Genomic DNA, 20782 nt, shown 5'->3' with positions numbered 1-20782 from the left:
CTTCCACTGCTATTACTTCTACCTCAACGTATCATATTGAGGTGTAATGTTTCTACCTCAGCATAATATTGAGGTATTACGGTTATACTTCAGTATGATATTGAGCAACAACTGCTCTACCTCAGTATGATATTGAGGTATAATGGCTCTACCTCAGTATGATATTGAGGTATAATGGCTCTACCTCAGTATGATATTGAGGTATAATGGCTCTACCTCAGTATGATATTGAGGTATAACTGCTCTACTTCGGTATGATATATAACGGCTCTACCGCAGAATGATATTGAGGTATAATGGCTCTACCTCAGTATGACATTCTGGTATAACGGCTCTACCTCAGTAAGATATTGAGGTATAACAGCTTTACCTCAGAAGGATATTTATCACGTTTAGACCCAGATGCAGACAGTGTAGAAGTAACAAGAGTTTATTAGAACCACAGTGGCAGGCAAATGACAGGTCAAGGCAGGCAGGGGTCAGTATTCCAGAAAGGGTGTAAAGGGTCCAGAATGGCAGGCGGTCTCAGGGTCAGGGCAGGCAGGGGTCAATAATCCAGAACGGCGGGGTAAGGTACAAAACGGCAGGCAGTCTCAGGTTCAGGGCAGGCAGAATGGTCAAAACCGGGACGGACTAGAAAGCAGGAGCAGGAAAACAGGCAGGAGCAGGGAAACAAACACTGGTAGGTTTTACGAACAAAACGAACTTGAGGTATAATGGCTCTACCTCAGTATGATATTGAGGTTTAACAGCTCAACTTCAGTATGATATTGAGGTATAACTGCTCTTCCTCGGTATGATATTGAGGTATAAGGGCTCTACTTCAGTATGATATTGAGGTTTAATTGCTCTACCTCAGTATGATATTGAGGTATAACAGCTCAACTTCAGTATGATATTGAGGTATAACTGCTCTTCCTCAGTATGATATTGAGGTATAAGGGCTCTACTTCAGTATGATATTGATGTAAAGCAGTTCTAATTTTTTGCTGCCATATCTCTTGGCTCAGAGCCAGCTCACAGAGACCAGCTCCAGTAATTCCACCTTAGACTTCTCCTTCTCCTCCTTGTCCTCCACCACTCTCTCTCTCCAGCGTCGACGCGACCAACAGCGGCCAGGTCTCTGCATATCAGATGATTATTGGTTTATTTTTGTTGTCTTTTTAACTTTAGCCTCTTCTATTTTCTACACTGTTCCCTATTTTTCTTCAATCTGTTATTGTTAATCAGTCTCTTTCAGAATTATTTTGTGTAGTATATAAACAGTATGTGTGTTTGCATGTGTGTGTGCGTGAGCGTGCGTGCGTGCATGCACGCCTGTGTTCCAGTGTGCAGGTGGTAAGGTGGTGGGGGTCAGGGAGGTGTGTGGGGTTTGCCTCCTCAGTGGAGGAGCCCTGAGCCTCTGTTTTCAGTGTCTACACACCTGCTGTCACATCCCAAAGTAAGACCACTAAATCCATCTTATCCATCTTTTAAATCCATTTTACCCACCTCTAAATCCATCTAATCCATCTTATCCCACCTCTAAATCCATCTTATCCCACCTCTAAATCCATCTTATCCCACCTCTAAATCCATCTTATCCATCTTATCCCACCTTTAAATCCATCTTATCCCACCTCTAAATCCATCTTATCCCACCTCTAAATATTATTGTTTTAACCATGAAGTCATATCTTATGTTTCTGATCAATTAAATGCATTTTAACGTCATAGATTTAGCCGGTGGTAAGACAATGGCTGCAATGAGGTTTAAATAAATCAGCATTCAGGATTAGACCCACCCGTTGTATATTTTCGAACAATAACCATGTACTTTACTGTACATCAACTGAGAGTTTGTGATCACAGTGATAATTGGTGTGAAGCTAGTGGCTACCGATGGCCAGTAATGGAACAGTCAACAGTATATCAGTCAGCAGTGGGAGGTCCATCTGCTCTTCCTGGACCAGGCGCTGGGGCACCTCAACAAATAGACAGGCTGAATCCAGGGGCTTCGTGTGTGTGTGTGTGTGTGTGTGTGTGTGTGTGTGTGTGTGTGTGTGTGTGTGTGTGTGTGTGTGTGTGTGTGTGTGTGTGTGTGTGTCATTTTCTCTCTCCACCTCTGTACTCCCAGGTTGGTCAGACTCCAAAAACTCAGGAGCAGAGCTCCTCTCTCTCAGAGACCATCCTACACAAGTATGAACTAGACTTCATCGTGGGAGAGGTGACTTAACTTTTTTGTAGCCTACTTTGAAATCAATGGGAAATTTGTGCAAACATTTAGGATACACTTTTCCTCAGTTAGGATTCGACCCTTCAAAGCCTATAAAAGCGGTGTGGATATCTCATTTAAATATCTAAGTCAAGCTAATTATAATAATTTGGTGGGTGCTTATATTTGTTCTATCTCACACAATGTACAATACACGTGTGAATTGGAAATGTGTTTTTTGCATATCTCAAATCTCCATGAGACACCCTCGGAGAGTGGGGTCACATCAAGGGTCTGCCATTTTCAAAGGCGACCCTGGAGCTGATTTTTCACCTTGTCAGTTCGGGGATTCGAACTAGCAACCTTTCGGTTATTGGCCCAACGCTCTAACCACCCATATTTCAAACCGGTTCCATCACTATTTATCTGTAATAGGCAATACATATGTTTGTGGTAGATATTGTTTAATGATAAGATGTTCTGTGTTTGTTCCTCTTTCAGCAGGGCTCCATAGATGGGATCCTCCAGTTGGCTTTCCACAATATTTCCAGGCCCCTCTCAGATACTCAGGGCAACTTCCAATGAAACACGCACGCACCTAAAAGCGCACACACACACACACACACAAGCATTCTTGTGCACTCATACACCAAGTTCTGGACATTTGTTATGGACATTTGTCCGTCTCTCGCCATCTCTGTCTCTCTCTCTCGCCATCTCTGTCTCTGTCTCTCTCTCGCCATCTCTGTCTCTCTCTCTCGCCATCTCTGTCTCTCTCTCTCGCCATCTCTGTCTCTCTGTCTCTCCGTCTCTTTGTCTCTCTCGTTGTCTCTCGTTGTCTCTCTCTGTCTCGTTGTCTCTCTCGTTGTCTCTCTCTGTCTCCCTCTGTCTCTCCTCTCTCTCATCCTTAAAGGAAGGATCCACAACAGTCCCATACAACAGATGGTTTAATTTTTATAGCTACGGACACTGAGAATGCCTCTGTTTTTAACTCAAATTCCTTGAAGGCTGACACTTAGCTCTGGAATGTTGTTTTTGTACATTTTCAGGAGTTTAGCAGAACTCCAAGATGGATAGACTTTTGCCAAGCAGGAGAAAGATGTTTTCCCCTCCGCAAGTATTTGGTTGCTACGGTGACCTGCTCCTCAAGGCCCCAAAATAACGGGTGAGGAATGCGGTGCTGTGGACGTTAATGATCGACGGGGTGAGGAATGCGGTGCTGTGGATGTTAACGATCGATGGGGTGAGGAATGCGGTGCTGTGGACGTTAACGATCGACGGGGTGAGGAATGCGGTGCTGTGGACGTTAACGATCGACGGGGTGAGGAATGCGGTGCTGTGGACGTTAACGATCGACGGGGTGCGGAATGCGGTGCTGTGGATGTTAACGATCGCCCGGGTGAAGAATGCGGTGCTGTGGATGTTAACGATCGACGGGGTGAGGAATGCGGTGCTGTGGATGTTAACGATCGACGGGGTGAGGAATGCGGTGCTGTGGATGTTAACGATCGACGGGGTGAGGAATGCGGTGCTGTGGACGTTAACGATCGACGGGGTGAGAATGCGGTGCTGTGGACGTTAACGATCGACGGGGTGAGAATGCGGTGCTGTGGACGTTAACGATCGACGGGGTGAGGAATGCGGTGCTGTGGACGTTAACGATCGACGGGGTGAGGAATGCGGTGCTGTGGACGTTAACGATCGACGGGGTGAGGAATGCGGTGCTGTGGACGTTAACGATCGACGGGGTGAGGAATGCGGTGCTGTGGATGTTAACGATCGACGGGGTGAGAATGCGGTGCTGTGGACGTTAACGATCGACGGGGTGAGGAATGCGGTGCTGTGGACGTTAACGATCGACGGGGTGAGGAATGCGGTGCTGTGGACGTTAACGATCGACGGCTCATGAAAGAAACCCTCTATATTTGGAGACTCTGAGCGGGACCACGCTTCACAGTTGGCAGCAATATTGTTTTTCTTGACAGTGTTAAAGCGTTGATGGATGATAATGGTGATGTATGTGTGCCAACATTGATTTGTAATTATGAACGTTGTATGTGTGGGGTTGTGCTCTGTTGTTCCAGTGTGCAAGTATAGCTGAAGAACACATTTAAGACACCTCTAGGTGGCACTCATATGTCAATCAATCTGTGAAAGGCCCAACATCATGTAAAAATTGTCATGAAATTGTCATGAAACAATTGTTAGAATTCTCAATGAAGAGTACCATCGGGACTCAATGTCTTTATAGGAGGCCCATCAATAGACTAACTCTGAAGGAGAGAGAGAAAGGGGGAAACTTGCCAAGGCACAGAGTAGGGGGATGTTGCCATTCCTTTCATTTCCAAAACAAACATGAGATGTGAACATTGTGAACCAGATGGATTTAATGTATCTGGTATTCGAACAAGATCAGGCCTGGATGTACTCTGGCTCTGTTCAGCTCTACAAACCTCTATGTCATGTTTTCACTATCAGGACTCTCATAACAAAGCCTCCATAAACACTTTATAAAGCCTATATAGATTATGCCGAAATCATTCATAAGTACATGTCATGGGTGGCAAAAGAGTCAGGCCACATTTGTCAAAGAACTAGACATTGTTATGTCTCTCTGTAGATTAAAGGCTACTGTTTATGTCAGCCTTGCTTGCCAGGTTTGAGATGTACAGCAATCTACATACTGTATGTGCATTCGGAAAGTATTCAGACCCCTTGACTTTTTCCACATTTTCTTACGTTACAGCCTTGTTCTAAAATGGATTAAATCTTTTTTGCTTTCATCAATCTACACACAATTCCCTATAATGACAAAGTGAAATTAGAAATATTTGCAAATGTATTAAATATAAAAACAGACATACCTTATTTACATAAGTATTCAGTCCCTTTGCTATGAGACAAAATTGAGCTCAGGTGCATCCTGTTTCCATTGATCATCCTTGATGTTTCTTCAACTTGATTGGAGTCCACCTGTGGTAAATTCAATTGATTGGACATGATTTGGAAAGGCACACACCTGTCTATATAAGGTCCCACAGTTGACAGTGCATGTCAAAGCAAAAACCAAGCCATGAGGTTGAAGGAATTGTCCGTAGAGCTCCAAGACAGGATTGTTTCAAGCCACAGATCTGGGGAAGGGTACCAACAAATGTCTGCAGCATTGAAGGTCTCCCAAACTGAGCAATTGGGGGAGAAGGGCCTTGGTCAGGGAGGTGACCAGGAACCCGATGGTCACTCTGACAGAGCTCCAGAGTTAATCTGTGGAGATGGGAGAACTTTCCAGAAGGACAACCATCTCTGCAGCACTCCACCAATCAGGCCTTTATGGTAGAGTGGCCAGATGGAAGCTACTCCTCAGTAAAAGGCACATGACAGCCCGCTTGGAGTTTGCCAAAAGGCACCTAAAGATTCTCTGGTCTGATGAAACTTTCGCCTCAATGCCAAGCATCACGTCTGGAGGAAACCAGGCACCACTCATCACCTGCCCAATATCATCCCTACGTTGACGCATGGTGGTGGCAGCATCATGCTGTGGGGATGTTTTTCAGCGGCAGGGACTGGGAGACTTGTCAGGATCGAAGGAAAGATGAGCGGAGCAAAGTACAGAGAGATTCTTGATGAAAACCTGCTCCAGAGCGCTCAGGACCTCAGACTGGAGCAAACAGGACAACCAACAACCCTAAGCACACAGCCAAGACAACGCAGGAGTGGCTTCAGGACAAGTCTCTGAATGTCCTTGTGTGGACCAGCCAGAGCCCGGACTTGAACCGGAATGAACATCTATGGATAGACCTGAAAACATCTGTGCAGTGACGCTCCCCCTCCAACCTGACAGAGCTTGAGAGGATCTGTGGAGAAGAATTGGAGAAACTCCCCAACAACAGGTGTGCCAAGCTTGTAGTGTCACCCAAGAAGACTTGAAGCTGTAATTGCTGCCAAAGGTGCTACAGCAAAGTACTGAGTAAAGGGTCTGAATAGTTATGTAAATGTGATTTCATATATATATTTTTTTATACATTTGCAAAAATATTTAAAAACCTGTTTTTGCCTCGTCATTATGGGGTATTGTGTGTAGATTGATGAGGAGGAAAAAACAATTTAATCAGTTTTAAGGCTGTAACGTAACAAAATGTGGAAAAAGTCAAGAGGTCTGAATACTTTCCGAATGCACAGTAGGTTACTGTTTACAAATGCCCAAACTGCACTACTCCCTCTACCACTGAGTATCTTTGTGGTTCAACCCTATGCTTAAGTCATCTCTGTTTTGAAAGACTAGAATGTTTCTCTGACATTTTTTGTTTCATGTTTGGGTTGTGAGTTGAGACAAAACGGGCTATGTGTGTGTACATACAGAGCTGATCTCTCATTCATCTTCTCAAGAAGAGCTTCCACCACATCCTGTCACTCTGTTGTCGTTCATGGCCCTGGAATTCTTTGGAATAATATGATAAGTGAAATTCCCACGCTAGGCGTCCTCTTTTCACAGCTTTAGGACATTCCAGAGAATCTGCACAGCCATTTGGCTGTGAAGAGATCACACGGGTGTTCCTGTTGTGCCATGACTGATCTGAGGAGGATGAGGGGAGCTTGACTTCCAGGCATGACCCCACTCTTCCAATACTATTGTTATGGAGAGGAAGTGGTGCTTATTGTCTTTGCCCCTGTGGGCCCAGCCTAGGCTACTGGGGTTAGGGTTAGGGTTAGGGTCAGCCTAGGCTGGGGTTAAGGTTAGGGTCAGCCTAAGCTGGGGTTAGGGCTAGGGTTAGGGTCAGCCTAAGCTGGGGTTAGGGCTAGAGTTAGGGTCAGCCTAGGCTGGGATTAGTGTTAGGGTTAGCCTAGGCTGGGGTTAGGGTTAGCCTAGGCTGGGGTTAGGGTCAGCCAAGGCTGGGGTTCGGGTTAGGGTCAGCCTAGGGCCTAGGCTATTGGAGTTGGGGTTAGGGTCAGCCTAGGCTGGGGTTAGGGTTAGGGTCAGCCTAGGGCCTAGGCTATTGGGGTTGGGGTTAGGGTCAGCCTAGGCTGGGGTTAGGGCTAGAGTTAGGGTCAGCCTAGGCTGAGATTAGTATAAGGGTTAGTCTAGGCTGGGGTTAGGGTCAAACTAGGCTGGGGTTAGTGTTATGGTTAGGGTTAGCCTAGGCTGGGGTCAGACTAGGCTGGGGTTAGGGTCAGACTAGGCTGGGGTTAGGGTTAGTCTAGGCTGGGGTTAGGGTCAGACTAGGCTGGGATTAATAGTAGGTTTAGCCTAGGCTGGGGTTAGTGTTAGGGTTAGCCTAGGCTGGGGTCAGACTAGGCTGTGGTCAGATTAGGCTGGGGTAACTGTCAGCCTGGGTTGGGGTTAGTGTTATGATTCAGTCTAGGCTGGGGTCAAACTAGGCTGGGGTTATGGTCAGACTAGGCTGGGGTTAGTGTTAGGGTTCAGTCTAGGCTGGGGTCAGACAAGGCTGGGGTTAGTGTTAGGGTTCAGTCTAGGCTGGGGTCAGACTAGGCTGGGGTTATGGTCAGACTAGGCTGGGGTCATGGTCAGACTAGGCTGGGGTTAGTGTCAGCCTGGGTTGGGGTTAGTGTTAGGGTTCAGACTAGGCTAGGATTATGGTCAGACTAGGCTGGGGTTAGTGTTAGGGTTCAGTCTAGGCTGGGGTCAGACTAGGCTGGGGTTATGGTCAGACTAGGCTGGGGTTAGTGTTAGGGTTCAGTCTAGGCTGGGGTCAGACTAGAATGGGATTATGGTCAGACTAGGCTGGTTAGTGTTAGGGTTAGCCTAGGCTGGGGTTATGGTTGGGTTCAGTCTAGGATGGGGTCAGGGATAGGGTTAGGGTCAGTCTAGGCTGGGGTTAGGGTCAGCATAGGCTGGGTTTTTTATTTATTTAACCTTCATTTAACTTGGGGTAAGGCTGGGGTTAGAATTGGGGTCAGCCTAGGCTGGGGTTAGGGTTGGGGTCAGCCTAATATGGGGTTGGGTTAGATTAGGCTGGGGTTAGTGTTAGCCTAGGCTGGGGTTAGGGTTGGGGTCAGCCTAGGCTGGGGTTAGGGTTGGGGTCAGCCTAATATGGGGTTAGGGTTAGATTAGGCTGGGGTTAGTGTTAGCCTAGGCTGGGGTTTATTTCAGCCTTATCTGGGGTTAGAGTCAGCCTAGACAGGGGATACTGTTAGGGTTAGCCTAAACTGGCATTAGGGTTAGTGTCAGCCTACGCTGGGGTTAGGTGTGGGGTTAGCCTAGGCTGGTGTTGGGTTCAGCCTGGGCTGGGGTTAGGGTTGGGTTTGGACTGGGGTTAGGGTTGGAGTTAGCCTGGGCTGGGGTTAGGGTTGGGGTTAGCCTAGGCTGGGTTGGGTTCAGCCCGGGCTGGGGTTAGGGTTGGGTCAGCCTAGGGCCTAGGCTACTGGGGATAAGGCCAGCATGCTTCAGTTCGGCTGGCGCCTAGCCGAAATCGAATTCGAAACTATTAGAAGTAGGTTTTTACAGTACTGAAAATATTTATGCGATTTTATTTGATTGAACTGAGCCCTACAGGTACGGTACATGTACAGTATGTAAGCACTAGTGTATGGATAGTTTATTGATCATGTATTATTACATGGATCCAGTACATTTTTCTACTATATTATTGACTGTATATTTGTTTTACTCCATGTGTAACTCTGTGTTGTTGTATGTGTCAAACTGCTTTGCTTTATCTTGGCCAGGTCACAATTGTAAATGAGAACTTGTTCTCAACTTGCCTACCTGGTTAAATAAAGGTGAAATAAAATAAATAAACAGTCCTAGCCCAGGGATTCTGTTTTGTACATTCCATTTCCTGTGGAATGTGACACTCAAGCCACTGACTTTGATATAGTATTTTACTCTACTACAATAGTGCTCTATTGTATAACAGTGTTTAAAAGTCGATCAAGCCAGCCAGACTCTTTTCCTATTGATTCTTTCACACTTCACTTAATGGGTAGGTAGCATAAACATAACCACATGTAACATATGGATTTATAATTAGTATACACATCAAAAGTTACACCACACTTTAAAAAGTTTCAAGTTATTACATAAAACTAGAATTCCGAAGAAGGCCGAAATCATGCCGGAAAACGTTTTTGCGGGGTGTTACGTTATATGGAGGATCGGGCAAGCCAGCCTATTTCCTATAACGCATGGTTGTTAGCCAACCAGCCTGCTAACGTTAGCCCTAGCAGCCTGCTAACATTACGTTAGCACTGCATGAGCCAGTTGCTATCAACACTTATCTTACAGCTACATTAAAGTAAATCCAACGTTTGGAAATACATAACGCCATCTAACCAGTAATCAAATAATGCTACCGGTATGTGCAGTTATCTTATCCAACAAGCCAGCCAGCTAAAGTTAGTTATTTTAGCCCGTTAGCTTGCCTAGCCAGCTAACTAGCCTAGCTAGCCAACAGCTAGTTGACATACAGTGAGGGAAAGAAGTATTTGATCCCCTGCTGATTTTGCACGTATGCCCACTGACAAAGAAATTATCAGTCTATCAATTTAATGGTAAGTTTATTTGAACAGTGAGAGACAGAATAACAACAAAAAAATCCAGAAAACGCATGTCAAAAATGTTATAAAATGATTTGCATTTTAATGAGGGAAATAAGTATTTGACCCCCTCTGCAAAACATGACTTAGTACTTAGTGGCAAAACCCTTGTTGGCAATCACAGAGGTCAGACGTTTCTTGTAGTTGGCTACCAGGTTTGCACACATCTCAGGAGGGATTTTGTCCCACTCCTCTTTGCAGATCTTCTCCAAGTCATTAAGGTTTTGAGGCTGACGTTTGGCAACTCGAACCTTCAGCTCCCTCCACAGATTTTCTATGGGATTAAGGTCTGGAGACTGGCTAGGCCACTCCAGGACCTTAATGTGTTTCTTCTTGAGGCACTCCTTTGTTGCCTTGGCCGTGTGTTTCGGGTCATTGTCATACTGGAATACCCATCCACGACCCATTTTCAATGCCCTGGCTGAGGGAAGGAGGTTCTCACCCAAGATTTGACGGTACATGGCCCCGTCCATCGTCCCTTTGATGCGGTGAAGTTGTCCTGTCCCCTTAGCAGAAAAACACCCCCAAAGCATAATGTTTCCACCTCCATGTTTAACAGTGGGGATGGTGTTCTTGGGGTCATAGGCAGCATTCCTCCTCCTCCAAACACGGCGAGTTGAGTTGATGCCAAAGAGCTCCATTTTGGTCTCATCTGACCACAACACTTTCACCCAGTTGTCCTCTGAATCATTCAGATGTTCATTGGCAAACTTCAGACGGGCATGTATATGTGTTTTCTTGAGCAGTGGGACCTTGCGGGCACTGCAGGATTTCAGTCCTTCACGGCGTAGTGTGTTACCAATTGTTTTCTTGGTGACTATGGTCCCAGCTGCCTTGAGATCATTGACAAGATCCTCCCGTGTAGTTCTGGGCTGATTCCTCACCGTTCTCATGATCATTGCAACTCCACGAGGTGAGATCTTGCATGGAGTCCCAGGCCGAGGGAGATTGGCAGTTCTTTTGTGTTTCTTCCATTTGCGAATAATCGCACCAACTGCTGTCACCTTCTCACCAAGCTGCTTGGCGATGGTCTTGTAGCCCATTTCAGCCTTGTGTAGGTCTACAATCTTGTCCCTGACATCCTTGGAGAGCTCTTTGGTCTTGGCCATGGTGGAGAGTTTGGAATCTGATTGATTGCTTCTGTGGACAGGTGTCTTTTATACAGGTAACAAACTGAGATTAGGAGCACTCCCTTTAAGAGTGTGCTCCTATTCTCGGCTCGTTACCTGTATAAAAGACACCTGGGAGACAGAAATCTTTCTGATTGAGAGGGGGTCAAATACTTATTTCCCTCATTAAAATGCAAATCAATTTATAACATTTTTGACATGCGTTTTTCTGGATTTTCTTGTTGTTATTGTCTCTCACTGTTCAAATAAACCTACCATTAAAATTATAGACTGATCATTTCTTTGTCAGTGGGCAAATGTACAAAATCAGCAGGGGATCAAATACTTTCTTATTCAAATCTGTTAATATACACTCCCAGGAAGAATATGACAGATTTCTTTACATTTTCTGACAAGCGAATATTTTCACGTTTTTATGAATTCATAGAATGTTTGGGAATGACGAGTGAGAAAGTGGCCGTGCATTTGGACAACTAATAGACATTGCAGAAAATAAAATCTACTAAAAACGTGTCTTGTCCAGGACCGGAGTCCACATACACCGGTGCGCCATAGACAATAGCCTTTTCATATCTGAAAAGTAGTTAAAACACTGCCAATTCCCCTTTAACATGGCAGGAACATAGAGAGCTGGTGGCAGATTCCCTGTCACCACACACACATGAGCGAACGCACGTACCGACACACGCAAACACACGCAGGCACACAAGCACGCACACACACCACACACACCTGCCACCAGCCACCAGCCACCAGCCACCAGCCTAGGGGTAATCTAAATTACGTTTCCACTCTTCCTCTATCCTGAGTTCTGTTTTTGTTATTCTGATACAGTAAAGACAAGGAAGGAATGTCAGATCATGATATTTGTAAGTTAACCAACAATATGATTACTGTGAGTAAAGCTAAGTAAATGTTCATTAGTTGGGTTGACAATTTCCCAGAACACTCTTCAATAAATGGCATGACAAAGATAGCCTTGTGATGTGACATAACAGCAAAGCCCAGCCCCTTGTCTAGACGTCTCCTCCCAATAGTGTTTTTACTGCATCTAAAAGAGACTTGGTATGAGACACAGACATAGCTGTCTGTGTTTAAGTGCTCTCCGGGGTTAGATGGTCAGATACGGAGACGTCCACAACGTCCAATAAGACAGGAGAAAATGTTCAAGTACTCCAACTCTCTCCCGAGCAACGGCAAGATAATGACACGGTTGAAGGGAAATTGTAGGGTAGCATCGGACTGGAACTGTTAACACCGACCTGGAGAGACACTTTTGGGCATTCCGGAGTGGTTCTGGGATTCTTGGAAGTGGTCCCTGTTTGCATTCTTCCTTCCTGGCTTCAGCAGAGGTTGTGCGTCTCTGTGAAATTGGACTGGGACATAGCTAGGCCCAGGAGTTTTCCTGACCATGGGACTTAACTGGGATTCATCTCCATGTTCTCAAGTTTTAGGATTTACTGAAACTGGGGCACAGTGTTGTTCCTGGCTTCAGATCAGGTGGTTAGGAACAACTCCTGGCCCTATGCCCATTTAAGGTCCCAACTCCTGGCCCTATGCCCATTTAAGGTCCCAACTCCTGGCCCGATCCCCGTTTAAAGGGTACTTCAGGATTTTGGCAATGGAGCCCTTTATCTAATTCCCCAGTCAATTGAACTTGTGGATACAATTTTTATGTCTCTCCATGCAGTTTGAAGGAAGTTGCTAACTAACATTAGCTCAATGACTGGAAGTCTGTGGTAACTGCTAGCATGCTGGTAGATTCCATAGGCTTCCAGTCATTGCGTTAACACTAGTTAGCATTGGCTTGCGAAACAACCTCTAACTTCCTTCATACTGGATGTAGAAATGTAAAAATGGTATCCTTTAGTTAATCTAACTCTGGGGAAGTAGATACAATCCCAAAGTATTCCTTTAAGGGCCCAACTCCGGGCCCCTAGTCCCATTTAAGGACCCAACTCTGGGCCTTAGACATTGATGCTCTGTAAAGTTGGCTGCACAGAATTCCTAGATGAAATATAACGTAGTATATTATAGATTGTAGGTTTATAGAAGGTGGCAGCTAGTCGGAGCGAGCTTAGAGTTAAGAGTTCCTATGAGCGATAACATGATACAAAGTGACTGACTGTGTGTAATAAGTGTACCCAAGTGTTTTCAGTGGACTAAGAAAACTGCATGTAATCCTTTAAACTGATTAAAGGAATTCCTTTATAAGGGATATAGCTTGATAATAAAATGTGATTGACAGGCTGATCTGTAACAGGCTGCATCAGGAATGTGTTGTCCTTCAACACAATGAACTCTATAGAAATCTTGAGTTCAACTTCGACTCGAATTCAAATTCAACTGTTGCCCACTCCATCTATCTTGGTTAATGAACAAATGCATTGTTGATCTCCTCGTCTTCAGAACTATTCTAATGAGTTTGTTCCATTGTGCATCATACATCATTTTGGATTTTATTAATCCCAAAATAGATGTTTGTTCCAAGAACATTCTACCCCAATGTCTAAAAATAGACTGTCTGTCTGAAATAGACAATGCCCCTCTTTTTGAGCATCAAACAATGCACTGTGTCTCATGTGAGACTGCTGACATGTCGAGCAATATCTCCATTAACATGCATGTTAATGTTCGACCTGCTTGCCGAACATGTCATTCCAAAATCATGGGCATTAATATGGAGTTAGTCCCCCCTTTGCTGCTATAACAGCCTCCAGAACATTGCTGCAGGGACTTGTTTCCATTCAGCCACAAGAGCATTAGTAAGGTCGGACACAGATGTTGGGTGATTAGGCCTGGCTCACAGTCGGGGATCTGTGCAGGCCAGTCAAGTTCTTCCACACCGACCGTGACAAACCATTTCTGTATAGACCTCGCTTTATGCATGGGGGCATTGTCATGCTGAAACAAGAAAGGGCCTTCCCCAAACTCTTCCCACAAAGTTGGAAGCAGAGAATCGTCTAGAATTTAATTGTATGCTGTAGTGTTAAGATTTGCAAAACATCACTTCTCAGCATTGTCCCTGTCCAAATAAACTTCATAAATAAATACAGCAGAACCATAAATGTTTCTTAGGGGCAAAACTACATTCACATCATTTCATATCCATTATCCAATCAAATTCAAATCGACCATGTGGCCCAATCAGGAACAACTTCAGGCTCCCATTTGCTCAGGTCCAATGGCCCGGTGCTGGGTTTCTACTAAGCTAACATTTACATTTTTTTAAGATGGTCATACCAAGGATCATTTAGCTATTTTATTTAGAATTTTAGGACCCCTGTAGGTATCAAAAATATATATATTTTTTTTTATTAAACATTGAATTTGGCCTTAATGCTATTAGCCCATACATGAAAAAAATGTATATTCCTGAAAATAAATCAAAAGGAAGTATGTTTTGAAGTGTCTCTCCTATATCTGAGAGATATAAGAAAGCTCAGGAAAAAACAAAAATATATAGATATCTCATAGAGAATGATAGAAGCCTCTAATGGCCAAAACTCAGTTTTAGCATGGGCAGCGCCATTGAGGGCTTCCAGCATGCTTCTGACATTTTAAAGTAGTCAAAGTAGTCAACAGGGAGGGGATCCCTATGGGTTGTAGCATCAATGGCGCTGCCCATGCTATCACATACCCTATAATGGCACAGATATAAAGATGAGTCCTCTATCTATCTCCATGAGATATCTCTAGCTTAAATAGACATATTTTTATGGGGATGTCTTTTATTATTATGCTAATTCAATTTCCATGGGGTGCGGACATAAACTCATAAACTCTAGTACAAGACATCGTTTTTTTTGAGTCAAGTCATATGCTCAGGAAACAAATCTAACAATGTACTCTACTAATAACAGAAATATGGCCAATCTATCCCCTTTGGCTAACCATGCTTAGTAACAGCCCACCTAAGCATAATAATAACCAACACTAATAACCAACACATCTAAACTTCCCTCCAGGCCATATATATCAATGGAAAGTCCCTGAGATTTTTAAAGCTCCTCTCCAGTCATAAAGGACTATCTCTTTTCACCACGCTGCCTGTGGCCAACATGACTGATCTTCCGCAATGTGCCGGGTCAGCAATGGCAGAGTCAGCAGTGGCAGCAGATAGCTATGTCCTGGGGGACACACATGCCGAGCATGGCTTAATGATTGGCATTCCCATGATCTCCAGCCCTGATTGGCCTAAGGACTGTTTTAGAAACGGATGTCATGGTTGGACACAGAACTGCCGTGTCATTCGTCTCTCACTTACTTAGACCTTTTGGATGAGTGACTGTAAAGGAAAAGCCTCATGGGCTTGTAAAAATCCCATGAAAAAAAAAATCCAATGAAAAAAAATCATGGACAATCAAGCACTTTGTAGATTTTGTGTAGTAGGTGTTGTAATTCCGTTTAGTTGCTTTAATCTTTAGGTCAGCCTTACAAAGGGTGATTCTTCAATGTCATTGATAGTTTTGCCTGTATGCTGCACAACACATTTCCTTATTGAGGATCTAAGCCTTGAAAGCATAGGCCTGATTGCCTGTGGCAACTATAGGTTTTCTTTTTTCAAAGTAGTGTACGCACTTCCAACAAAAATCTACAGGTGCAGGGAACAAATACTGTTATGGGGAAAAATATGTGCTGCAGCATGTCATACATTCTAAGCAGACCCTGCTTGAAAAGTTTATGAGAATTCAAACAGTTATTTCTCACCATAGTTGTTGTCATGTCTGTCTTAATGATTTGTTTCCACCTGTTTTAACACTTTAAAAAACGTATTATCTTAAGAATTTAGGAACTCGTCAAGTTATTTTGTGTTCCGAGCAGCTTAAACACAGTGAAGCTAGGCCACCGTTAATGTGTTTATGAGATTAGGAAACGAGTAAAGGCAAGAGAGAGAGAGAGGGGAAAGGGAACATAATTGTGGCAGAAAAGTACTCAATTGTCATAAAGATATGAATCAAGTAAAAATGAAAGTCACCCAGTGAAATACTACTTGAGTAAAAGTGTCAAAGTATTTGGTTTTAAATATACTTAAGTATCAAAAGTAAATGCAATTGCTAAAATCTACATAAGTTTCAAAAGTAAAAGTATAAACCAATTCAAATTTCAAACAGACGGCACAATTTTCTATTTTTTTATTGATGCATAGCCAACACAAAATGTACAAACAAAGCATTTGTGTTTAGTGAGTCCGCCAGATCAGAGGCAGTAGGGATGACCAGGGATGTTCTCTTGATAAGTGTGTGAATTGGACCATATTCCTGTCAAAATGTAACAAGTACTTTTGGGTGTCGGGGAAAATGTATGGAGTAAAAAGTACATCCTTTTCTTTAGGGATGTAGTGAAGTAAAAGTAAAAGTTGGCAAAAACATAAATAGTAAAGTAAAGTACAGATAATCTAAAAAACTACTTAAGCGCACGGATCCCGCTAGCGGGATCAAAATTGACAACATCCAGTGAAGCTGGAGCGCGCCAAATTCAAATTACACATTCATGAACATACAAGTGTCCTACATCATTTAAAAGCTTAACTTCTTGTTAATCCAACCGCGTTGTCAGATTTCAAAAAGGCTTTACGGGGAAAGCATACCATGCGATTATCTGAGGACAGCGCCCCACACCAAAATACTTTTCCAAACCATCACCGGTGTCACAAAAGTAACAAATAGCGATAAAATAAATCACTTACCTTTGAAGATCTTCCTCTGTTTGCAATCTCAAGGGTCCCAGCTACACAATGAAAGGTTGTTTTGTTCGATAAAGTCCTTCTTTGGTGCGCTTGATTCAGTAATCCACTCGCTCAACATGCATACAAACAAATCAAAAAAGTTACCAGTAAAGTTCGTCCAAACAAGTCAAACGATGTTTCTAATTAATCCTCAGGTACTCTAATATCTAAATAAATGATAAAAATTTAAGACAGAGAATAGTATGTTCAATAGGGAAGATAAATAATGAAGAGCGCGCACCTCATTCACGCGCGCAACAAGACTACATTTCTAATGAGAGACACCTTGGAAAAACTACAACTACTCAATCATTTTCAAAAAACAAGCCTGAAACCCTTTCTAAAGACTGCTGACATCTAGTGGAAGCCATAGGAACTGCAATCTGGGAGCTATTTATTTGTATATCCCATAGACAAGCAATGAAATGGACTGTGACCTCAGAAAAACATTTTCCTGATGGATTTTCCTCTGGTTTTTGCCTGCCATATCAGTTCTGTTATACTCACAGACATTATTTTAACAGTTTTAGAAACTTCAGAGTGTTTTCTATCAAATGCTACCAATTATATGCATATCCTAGCTTCTGGGCCCGAGTAACAGGCAGTTTACTTTGGGCACGTCATTCATCCGAACTTCCGAACATTGCCCTCTACCCCTAAAAGGCTTTAGTACTTTAAAGTATTTTTACATAAGTACTTTACACCACCGATTACAGTGACACTCAACTATTTGCCCTCAGTGGCATGTGAGTAATATGTGAGAGCAGATGCCAACTAGTTGGAGTGTTTTCAGACGGAGAAGAGCAACGGTCAAGTCACAAAGGTAATGTCATGACATTCTCTGTATTTTCAACAGGGAGGAGAGGAACGGTGGGGTAAGAGCTTAAACACATTGCGAGAAGAGTGTCTCAAAAGCACCCATGGAAAAGGGGAAAATGGCCTAAGACTTTTTCATTTTCCGTTGCTGTATTCATTCCCACCGGCACCGATCCTCATCCTGCGTACTGTTTTCATGAGAAGAGTGTCTCAGATATCAAGGCACAGGAAAAAAATGTCACAAGTCCAGTTTGACCCAGAAAGCCAGGAGAGAGTGGGAGTGCTGTTCAGATACACTACATCAAACACACAACAGTACACAAACACACACACACACACACTAGTTACATTCTTTCATCAGGTTCTTGAATTCTTCCAACGGGTTCGAAATGTGCATAATTGAGCCTTCAAGTTGTTTCCAACACGTAGACCAGCCAATAATTGTGTTGTTTTTACACACACCTGTAACAGCAGTGTGGTCTAGTCACAGACTTGAAGGATTCTGCCCCCATGAGTCATTGTCTGATACTGTATGTGTCAGTTAGAAACTTTACTGGAAATTCCCTTCAACTGGAGTGGATGAAGCAAGCGGGAGATTGCTGAATAATGTGCTGTAGTAATTGCAGCAATAATTCTGTGTTTCCTCATAAGGTTCCTGTCAGAATAGAGGAATTCGTTCTGTATTGAAGTATGAATACATGGGAATATACAATGTCATTGAAGTAACAGAACAAAATACCACCCCAACACATTCTATGTGATCCCTATCTATAGAAGGAATTAATCCCATCCAAATACAACCCTATCCAATTGCATTCCTCTCCATCCCACCTTATCGTATTACGCGGTATTCCATTCTGTGCCACACTATTTAATACCCCACTATCCTATCCCATTTTATCTCACCCCTTTAGAATTCTACTTTCCTCTACACAGTTCTATCATGTCCAGTTTCAATCCCATGTTATCCCATTGTCCCCTCCGAGCCTCAGGACAGAAATCCAGTCCTCAGTGAGATAACCTCTCCTCCTACCCTCTCTTAGAATAAGTCATTCAGTGTAGTAATGCTAGCCTGCTTTGTCTATCACACAGCTCTATGAAAGCTCCTTCCTTCCACAATTACTTTTGTGTTGCTGTTATTTAGAAAGACATTTATCATAGTGTGCTGAACAGGGACAGGACAAGACACAGTCCCTCTTTAGTGTCAGGATGTCTCCAGTACTACATCTGGTAGTTTGCGTAATGTCATATGTGTTTATTTTGATCAAAAACAGAATGGGATTTGGTGGGGGTATAACAGCAAAGTATTGTGTCTTTCTTGCAGCATTGTTCAAAAATATTGTCAATGCTTCCCCAATCTTAACACAAAGTATAACCCACAACCCATGGGGCTTTAACTTTGGTTAACTGAAGCCCGCCCGAGTCCACAGACAGCAGGACATTTTAAGACCAGCGATTTTGGATTCCACTAGAACCAGGAATGGCTCCTTTCAATGTCCATTATTTCAAAGGGAAACGCCACTTGACATTCCTTTGGAAGTTCACAGGAAGTCTGTCACAATGGGGGCAAATAGCCAGCGTCTTGGTGTTAACCAGCGGAGACAAAGAGAGGTGAGGGTCGGGGGGGGGGGGGAGAGGAAGTATTGGGGAGGTGTTAAAAACAAACAATGCTTTTAATGCAGGTGTCCACTGATCACCACTGTCCACATTCAAGGGGAAACTCAAACATGCCTTTAACACCTTGCTGACCTTGCGCCCGGCCCTATTACATACGTCGGGGCGGCAGGTAGCCTAGTTGTTAGAGCGTTGGGCCAGTAACCGAAAGGTCGCTAGATCAAATCCCTGAGCTGACACGGTAAACATTTGTTGTTCTGCCCCTGAACAAGGCAGTTAACCCTCTGTTCCTAGGCCATCATTGTAAATAAGAATTACTTCTCAACTGACTTTCCTAGTTAAAAAACATATTACAAATGGCCATCCAGACAACTTGGCTGCATTTTAAAAAAAAGTATGTTTAAGAATACCCACCACCACTCGAAACATGTGGAATGTGTGCTTTAATAAAGGAGGCACAGTGAATCCCAGGGGACACACACCAGAAGAAATGCATTATCAGGATTTTGGATGTCGGTTACACGGAGTGTAATGAGCTGTGGGCTGCATTCAGCAAGGCACAACGTCGTGGAATGTATTATGTTGGACTGTTGTTTTCACCTTCCCAAATTTTGAAAATGCCAATGTTTATTAGGTTTGCCTGGGAGGTTTTGATGTGTTGCCAAGAATACCCTTGCTTCCAAAGACCCTGATTCTAACATCAGAAGCTTCATCCGACAATCAACATTTCCTTCAAAATACATAATGGAGACTTGAGTTGTTGGTTCAGCTTCCTCCCTCCCCCAACCTCACCTTAACCAAGAGAGGTAAAAAGAAAAGACTAAACTTTCTCAGAACAAGTGCCTGAAGCCAGTTTCCACATACCGGCAGAGAGGTTGGCAAAACAATTGGCTAACTATGCGTTTTGATTTTTCAGTAGTCCTTTGAAGCTTCTGGCCAGTGTTTATGGTTGCTGAAGGGTCAGTAAAGGAGAAGGGTCAGTATGTATTTGTCGTTTACACAGTTAGTTTCGGGCTATATGCAACATCTACGCTAATTTGGGGGCCAATCTGAAAGGCAGATTCTGTCTACATAGCCGTTTGGTCCATAAGTAACGAATAGGATCCGTTTACATAGACGTTGGGTCCATAGGTAATAAATAGCTTAAACTGGCCAGAGAACACCATCCAAAATGGCGGTTTATTGTGCCTTTATTGTGCATTTTGAAAAGTTTAGGAGCTGAAAATTGTGTTCTTGGTTCATTGGGCATTTGAGGCAAATGTTGTTCATTTATGAAGCATGCTAAGCCCGTTTCACATTCCACATGTCCTCTGCTCCTTCATACACTACATGACCAACAGTATGTGGACACCTGCTCCTCAAACATCTCATTCAATCATGGGCATTAATATGGAGTTGGGAAGGCTTTCCACTAGAAGTTGGAGCATTGCTGTGGGGACTTGCTTCCATTCAGACGCAAGAGCATTAGTGAGGTCGGGCACTGATGTTGGGCGATTAGGCCTCGCTTGCAATCGGCATTCCAATTCATCCCAAAGGTGTTCAATAGGGTTGAGGTCAGGGCCCATCAAGTTCTTCCACACCGATCTCGACAAACCATTTCTGTATGGGCCTCGCTTTGTGCACCGGGGCATTATCAATTATCATGCTGAAACAGTGCCTTCCCCAAACTGTTGCCACAAAGTTAGAAGCACAGAATCATCTAGAATGTCATTGTATGCTGTAGCATAAAGATTTCCCTTCACAGGAACT

The sequence above is a fragment of the Salmo salar genome, chromosome 03 (assembly GCF_965601325.2).
Source record: "Salmo salar chromosome 03, fSalSal1, whole genome shotgun sequence".
NCBI classification, from domain to species: Eukaryota; Metazoa; Chordata; class Actinopteri; order Salmoniformes; family Salmonidae; genus Salmo; species Salmo salar.
This window is presented reverse-complemented; position numbering follows the sequence as displayed.